The 7,898-nt window shown below is 39.6% G+C and overlaps 1 long non-coding RNA gene across 1 annotated transcript; it reads left to right on the plus strand.

The window, feature by feature from the left end:
* The first annotated feature begins 659 nt into the window (after positions 1–659).
* On the plus strand, positions 660–4,898 carry LOC136825315 (uncharacterized). The gene is made up of 2 exons (XR_010849299.1): positions 660–992; positions 3,845–4,898. It is a non-coding gene; the product is annotated as an uncharacterized lncRNA (long non-coding RNA).
* The last annotated feature ends 3,000 nt before the right edge of the window (positions 4,899–7,898 follow it).

Raw genomic sequence — 7,898 nt, forward strand, 5'->3', positions numbered from 1 at the left:
TCTTAAGGGCATTTCGAAAAAAAAATGGAGCCGTTAGGCCGCAGAAATAATGAACATCTCAAATGAGTTCCATACTTTTCGGATGGAAACAGTCAGCAAATGTGCCATTTCATATTATCATTTCGTTATCTGTGTTATGCGATAACACCTCAATGATAATACTTATCTCTTTTCCTGAGTTTTACGATGTTTTCCTTGTTCTGATTTATTCTTTTTTTTTGCGTGACTATGATCTAATTACCGAAAGTACTTACCTTAGTATGACATATTCTTATTTAGAAGAGCATTCTGTTGTCAAGACACAATGCCTTGATAACTGTTTAATTCCTATTTTTTCATTAAAATTCTAAAAGCATTCATCGTCTCCCTCTTGTTATTTGCACCTACTTTTCCTTTGACGTTTCTAGTTTTTCTTACGCAAAGAAACCGATAAACTTACTTAAATCAAAGTGCGAGTTATACATTGTACGAAAAGCAAAGTCGTCCAGCTGAAATTATGATGTCTTTTTCACGCCAGATTCGGATACCGGACGCAAGCGAGGAGCAAACGTTCCCCGACTTCTCCTACACTCAGGAGTTACACAGACGTCGGTTTGTTTATGCGATAGACCGTGTGGGTGGACTATAAACGTGTATGTACAGTATGTGCGTGCGTGCCTGTGTACCACATGACACGAGACTGATACGTCGTCTCAGAAGTGTTGCCATCCTGTAACGGCAAACCGCAGTCGTACTTAGGCAAGTGAAGTTGAGTTTTTCTCAAACAGTGGTTGTTGTTACAAGCTGCGGCAGATATGTGGCAACCTTGGTTGAGAGTGAGTCTCTTGTCACTCTTGGCGTTGATGCCGTCCATGTTGTCTGTGGTTTTGTTATGGTACTTCGAGGTATTAAACAGAGGAGGACCCCTGATTATAGTCCTACTTGTGCCAGCGCTGGGATGGTATGTCACACAACTTATCAAGATTAGTCACAGCCGAAGGGAAACAGGACAGGTATGTTATATGAGCAAGGTGCTGCACATACGCCATACTGTACATATGAATCACCCCATTTTATGTTGACTTTCTTGTACCGTGTCTTAACATTTCATTGGTCACCTTTTAGTGTTTTGTGTTTGTTAGTGAAGATGCACACATGTACTGAGAAAATCAACGTTTATTTCCCCCTTCAGATTGTAATCTACGAAGCAATTATTACGTGCCTTTGATGGTTTTGGTAAAACTTTAAATCCACCTCAAGGGTCTTATAATTCTTCCCAAGGTCTTCGCTAATGTTGTTATTCTCTGCTTCCTACATGCGTTACCCAGTGAATGTTTCCGCCAAATTTCATTCAAGTCCTTTATCGAAGCATTTTTTCTTTTTTCATTTTTTAAATAGACATACACACAGACGTAGGTGATAAAAGATTTGTGTTCTTAGGAGTTTGTACTAGTTGTGGTAAACACTCTTTTGCTGAACCTCGGTAGATTAATAGTTTTCGGTGGGTGTCAATGAGGATTTGATTATGTCGCCTGAATTCCGTGTATGTATTGGTATTGCTTTATGGACGAATGAAAACCGGAGTTTCAGCTCCATAGATTTTGTACCAGGGAATTAACAATAATAAAATTAAAACATTCGTAAATAATAAAATAATAGACACACGAGTACGTGGTGATTTATTCCGTGATAATGGCCTTTGTGGAAGTATGCTTTCTACTGGGTGCACTCGAGTCTTGCATTTGTCGTGTTCCTCATTAACATGGCGTTCAGTATTATGTTTTTTTTATCACAATTCTAATTTAATGTGGGGCTCAGAGTATCACGTTCGTGTTTTCTTTTTTTATCTAATTTTGTGTCAAGGAATAATTTTCGTCATGTTTCTCGTTTCTTTTTGAGTAGGATTACAGTTTTGTCATGTTTCTAATTTGATATTGAGTTAGATTACGTTTTTGTTATGTTAATAATTTGATTTGGAGTTCTTGATTACTTTGCTGACATGTTTTTCTTGTAATTTGGAATTATTACTTATGTCGTGTTTGTTATTTAAAATTTAATTCAGGACTGTATTACGTGTTTCACAATTGATTTAGAGTTCAAGAATGAATTTTTGTCATGTTGCTGATTCCACGCAGAGTTCAGAATAATGTTTTTTCGCGTTTCTTATTCCATACATAGTTTGTGATTACTTTTTTCATGTTTCTCATCAAATGTGGAGTTCGGGATTGAAGTTTTTTCATGTTTTTGTAGTTGGGAGTTCAAGATTATTTTGGTCATGTTTCTCATTTGGTATGGCAACAATCACTTTCTGGCAAGTCATTTAGAGCGAGTTCAGGATCAGGTTTTAGTTTTCTGTTAAAGAAAACTGTTGAGATGGCTGTTTGTCCGTCCGTCCGCTTTTTTTCTGTCCGCCCCCAGATCTTAAAAACTACTGAGGCTAGAGGGCTGCAAATTGGTAAGTTGATCATCCACCCTCCAATCATCAAACATACCAAATTGAAGCCCTCTAGCATCGGTAGTTTTGATTTTATTTAAGGTTAGCCATGAATCGTGCATCTGGCACCGCTATTGGTGTCAACAACACAGGCCACCACCGGCCACTCGATTGCGCCGAAGAAACTTCGGCGCAATTTTTACTTGTTTTTGTTATGTTTACCATTCAATATATACTGTATAGCAAAGACGAAGGTGGAAATTTCACCGGTACTTGCTAAATATTTTTACCGAGCAATTTTCTATTTCGTTGGCGTCATCGTTTGTTTAACCACTGAAACATGTTGAAATTTTGATAGACACATTTTCCTTCGGTAAAAGATTAATTCTTCGCCATGTATGAGCCTTTAGATTTCATGTGCAAGTAATCATGATTTTAATCATTCAGATCATCGATGAAGTCTGGCTATTCCGCAATACAAAACAAAATCTTACTTGATTCTGAACTATTTACAGTTTAAATAGAGTTCATTGTGCACAACTCAAACTATTCACAAATTAATAAACAAGAAAATTGTATCAGTTATTTTCTGTTATTTGTTTGTATCCTTTTTTCCCTTATGTACTCAGTGGTGTCGCTATGGGGGTGGCCAGGGGGTTGCCGGACCCCGCCAGACGGATGCTTGGCCCACCCCCCACCGGGCCCCCAGTAGAAATTCCCTCTGCAGCTAACTTTAACTCTTTGAGGGTCAAAAGCAGAATTACATTTACAGGTTTTAAACACAAATGACATGTTTGTTCATTATATTTTAATCCAACTTGATGTTATCAGCTTATGTATGAGTATAAAGTGATTGAAACTATAGATACAGTTTTGAATAAGTGCAATGCAATTTGCTATTGCTGCTTAGAGTTAATTTCCAGGGAGAGGAGATGAAGAAGAGGGAATGGGATACGTTGAAATTTTGAAGAGATTTTGGAGGGTCATAAGTCTTTTGTGTTATTGATGATATGCGCTATTTTGATCTATTTACATGGCAAGGGTATTACTATACTATAGTTGAAAATTAAAACTTGATAATAGAAATTAGGCTAGTGTTGAATATAAGGTTGAGGAAATTTACATTTATAGTAATTGATACATTTGCATATAGTAAGAGTTGAAAATTAATTGAAAATTGAGCTCTATCATTTCAAATACAGGTTTACTAATACTATTATTTTTCTTCATTTACATGGATATATGCATTCGAGAATAGTATATTTTACTAATTACAGAATTGGTACATTAGTTTTGTGTAATTTTCTTTGACCCCTCCCAACAAATATCTTGGCCCCACCAAGGCCCCCCACACTTATGGAATGCCAGCTACGCCACTGTATGTACTAAACCATTTTTAATTTTACTATTTAATTTTCTCATTCATTTCAGGTTGGGACGAGCTCGGATCCACCCCCGAAGTACGAGAAGGTCATGGCAGAGCCTCCACCCTACAGTGCCCTGTACTCTGAGAAGCCTCCTGCGAAGGCGTCGATTGCTAGCACCAAACCGGCCACAATTTCGGATAAACTGCGACCCGCTTATCGATTCTGCGACCCGGTAGCCACGATTTCCCTGGACAACACACATTTTTTCCCGCCAGAACCTAGCCACCATCGGATCTCGACGAGTGACTCCTCCGTCGAGGTGGAAAATGAGCCTCTTCTCGACAATACCTTCTTGGAAAGTGGCGTAGCGATTTCAGTTGTTGCTGTAGACGAGAAGCATGACCCAGATTTGCCCTCTTATCAGGATGCCGTTAGGACAGCTGCGGCACTGCCGTGAATACCCCGGGCCCTCTGAGAATGTGCCCAACTCTGTGTGTTTCGTCAGTGATGTTAGCTGAGAAATATCTCGGGTTTGGGGTAGTGTGCGTGACTCACTTGCATCCCAGAAGAGACGTGTGAATAGTTTTGTCTTTCGTATGGTGTAGCGGTGGACTCGATTTTACTTTGTTTTGTGTGTTTGTCGTGGAAAGGAATTAAAGACATTTATTTTTATACTGATGTCGGGATTAGAGGGCGTATCCACGCACGAGAACAAAGCACTTTGCTTTGTACATTGAGCAGGAGGTTACGTTCGAACATTAGTACATATTCAGAACGCTTGTTTACCCAAGTTCTGTGTAGCAGTGAAGCGTGATACAAAAGTGGGTTACAAAAAGATTAGTAGTATTAGTAGTCTCCTCTCGTTGAGTGTCTTATACTGCATGAAGAATATGCCTTAATAAATAATGTATTTTACGTATAATTCTTTACGCTCGTGGATGATATCTCAAATGTACCTGTATCTATTAGAAATAAGTTTGTTCCGTACTCAAAAATCACTTCCGGACGGAGAGGCGCTTCCTTTACCTAGATTATGGCCAAAAAATGTACAATAGGATAACACTGTCTTCATAGCTGTCGTAAAATAAGCAATAAAAATTTTTATGGTGCAGAAAAAACTCATTGATCTCCTGGAGCTGAAGGTAAGACAATTTTCGTGAAGAGTGATGGAAAAAAAAAAATTAGCCAGAGTTCTTGTAGGAGGTATTTAAGATCCCAACCATATCTTTGTATATGTGTACAAAAGGTAGGCTTTTATTGATTGTATGGACAGATGACAGACAAAATGGTAGGAGAAGAACAGTGAAGGCTTAGATAAGGAAGAAGGCGTGTGGATCAAGTGTTCGCTATGTGGAAAGTTTGAAACTAAAGGGGAAGGAGCAGTATCTGGCAAACATTAAAGTTGTTCTGAGACAAGGGTGTATTATTATGTTTCTATTGCCGTTTAACATCTTGATAGGTGGAGTGATGTGAGGAGTTAAAGAGATTACAGTAGGCAGGTGTACAGTTGTGGGATAAAAGAATGAATCATGAATGGTTTTTGCAGATGGTGCACTAGTGATCGGGGATAACGAAGAGAAACTACAGAAGCTAGTAAAAGACTGAAAGCGTTTGTAAGATGAAAAAGTAAAAAATGCACCGAAGTTTCTTTGGCTCAGTCGAGCTTTCTGTACAGCGTAAATGCTGTATGAGTTGCGTCCCATGAAATTTTCAGCCATGGGCCAGTGGTGGCCTGTCTTCCAGTGTTGCCAGACGCACGATCATGGCTAACTAACAAAAACTAACCAGGCTAGAGGGCTGCAATTTGGCATGTTTAGATTATTGGAGGGTGGATGATCGACATACCAATTTGCAGCCCTCTAGCCTCAGTAGTTTTTAAGATCTGAGGCCGGACAGAAAAAGTGCAGACGTACAGACAAATAGCCATCTCTATAATAGTTTTCTTTTACAGAAAACTAAAAGTAGAGAGTAATTATGAGCAAGAAAAGGATAAGGGAGATCAAAAGAAACCAGGAAGGTGAAGCAATAAAGTCTGATACGGATGGTCGAGGAATGGAAACGGTTAATTTGTAGAGGTATTTAGGGAGTAAATATAATTCGTACAGGTGGCATAAAAGAGGAAGCAGGGGAAGCAAAGAAAAAAAAGAAGGTAGCAGGATGTGTGCAAAATACTAGGAGGAAAACTGTTTGGAAGGAAAGTGGGAATGTGTGTATATAGGCCTATCGTTGAGCCAACTTTTCTTTATGGCTTAATCAGCGTTTATTCCAAACTGCTTTGCTACCAACTAGAGACCCCTTCAAGAAGGAAATCGAGTAGCAAAAATGTTCTTGATTTTGTCTCCCTGGAGAAGCGATTAGTCACAAAACTGTTAGCAAAAAAGTGCGGACGTTAAAAGTAAATAAAAGAATGGAGCCTGAAACCGTTGAAGTATGGCCCAGAGTGTTTTGAGATGGTCTAATAATGCAGAGAGAATGGAGGACAATAATGTAGTGATAAGAAGCTAGGCTTGGGAAGGAGAGGATGACCTTGAGAGCACTAGTTGACTGTTGTTGACAAAGGTATTAAAAAGGCAGAACCTTGATAACCAGGAAATGTCGGAGCGGGTCCAGGATAGATTTGAACGATGCACAGTGTTTAGGGGGTTCGACATGCTCCTGCTGAACCTTCTTTGCAAATGCATGAAGCTGCTAATTGTGTGGAAGTTTTCTGCACAGGGAACTCATTCACGAATGTATGCTTCTCGTTATTATATACTACGCATTATTAGTTCCTCGTTGGGAGACTGGGTGCCGTTCTCAGCTAGCACTCTGCTGGCCGCGAGTTCGAATCTCCGACCGGCCAATGAAGAATGAGAGGAATTTATCCCTGGTGATAGAAATTCATTTCTCGCTATAATGTGGTTCGGATTCCATAATAAGCTGTAGGTCCCGTTGCTAGGTAACCAATTGGTTCTTAGCCACGTAAAATAAATCTAACCCTTCGGGCCAGCCCTAGGAGAGCTGTTAATCAGCCCAGTGGTCTCTGGTTAAACTAGGGTATACTTCTTACACATTATTAGCTTCTCACTGGGAATCTGATTATTTTTTTAAAGTCTAAATTTGGAAATAATGAAAATTTATTCAAGAAAATTGTATATCGCTTTACCCTGCTGGTGACTCAACCAAAAAAAGCTCATACGACGCATTTCATGCTCACATTAGTATGTTCCTGTTGTCAAACGAAAACGGTTGCCCCAAATACTCTGCCGCGATAGTAATGAGCTAAAGTTGCTGAATGAAAGTTCGTCTTTAATATTGCTTTTACGCTGTAACGGATCACAAGCATTTTTCCTTGCACCTCGAATGTCCTATTATCCGTTAATGCCACCAGGTGTCAGCTCGGGCGTCCATTGTTTGCTCTCCCATGTCAAGTCGTACATCACCCATCACGCGAGGTGTTTGCTGCTTGCATTTTCATGGAGTCTGTCCTGAAATTCGAACACACGAAGTCACCTGAGAGAGAAAGAGAGGCAGAGGAAGACTGTAAACCAGGCCATTTGCCCGTCGTAATGACAGTTCAATTAGACAGAACAAAAAAATGGTCTGGAGGAATTAAATGGGTCACTAATGTAGAAGAGATTTACGAAAGGGATCCTGTTTGCTTCCTTTGCTCTCTAGAACGCTTTGTTTTCTTCCGTGTTCCCAGTGGACTATGATCTGCTGTTAATATACATAAATACAGAAGTACACATGCACACACACACACACGCGCAGTATGTGTGTATATATCACGAAAAATAGAACTAAAGTTTGAAATAACTGAATGTTATTTCTCTTGAAAGATGAAAGGTTAGAAGAGTCACGGAAAACAGAAGTAGGGACGAAATTCCGATGTTAGCTTGTTGGGGGAAGCAACAGTGCAGTTCAAGATTTACTGATCTCCACAGGAACTATGGGAAAGCACTTCCTGGCTTGTGCTCCGTAGAAGACCAAACAAAAAAAGAAGGAAAGACAATCTTCTTGAATTCAACAGAACAACAGCCAAAATACTACCTCCACCAAAAGCGACAGTGAGGCCACCTTTCGTCTTGGATGAAAACGAGTGAAACTTGGAGTTGCTGACCGGGTGAACTACAGGT

Source organism: Macrobrachium rosenbergii, chromosome 37 (assembly GCF_040412425.1).
Source record: "Macrobrachium rosenbergii isolate ZJJX-2024 chromosome 37, ASM4041242v1, whole genome shotgun sequence".
Taxonomy (NCBI): domain Eukaryota; kingdom Metazoa; phylum Arthropoda; class Malacostraca; order Decapoda; family Palaemonidae; genus Macrobrachium; species Macrobrachium rosenbergii.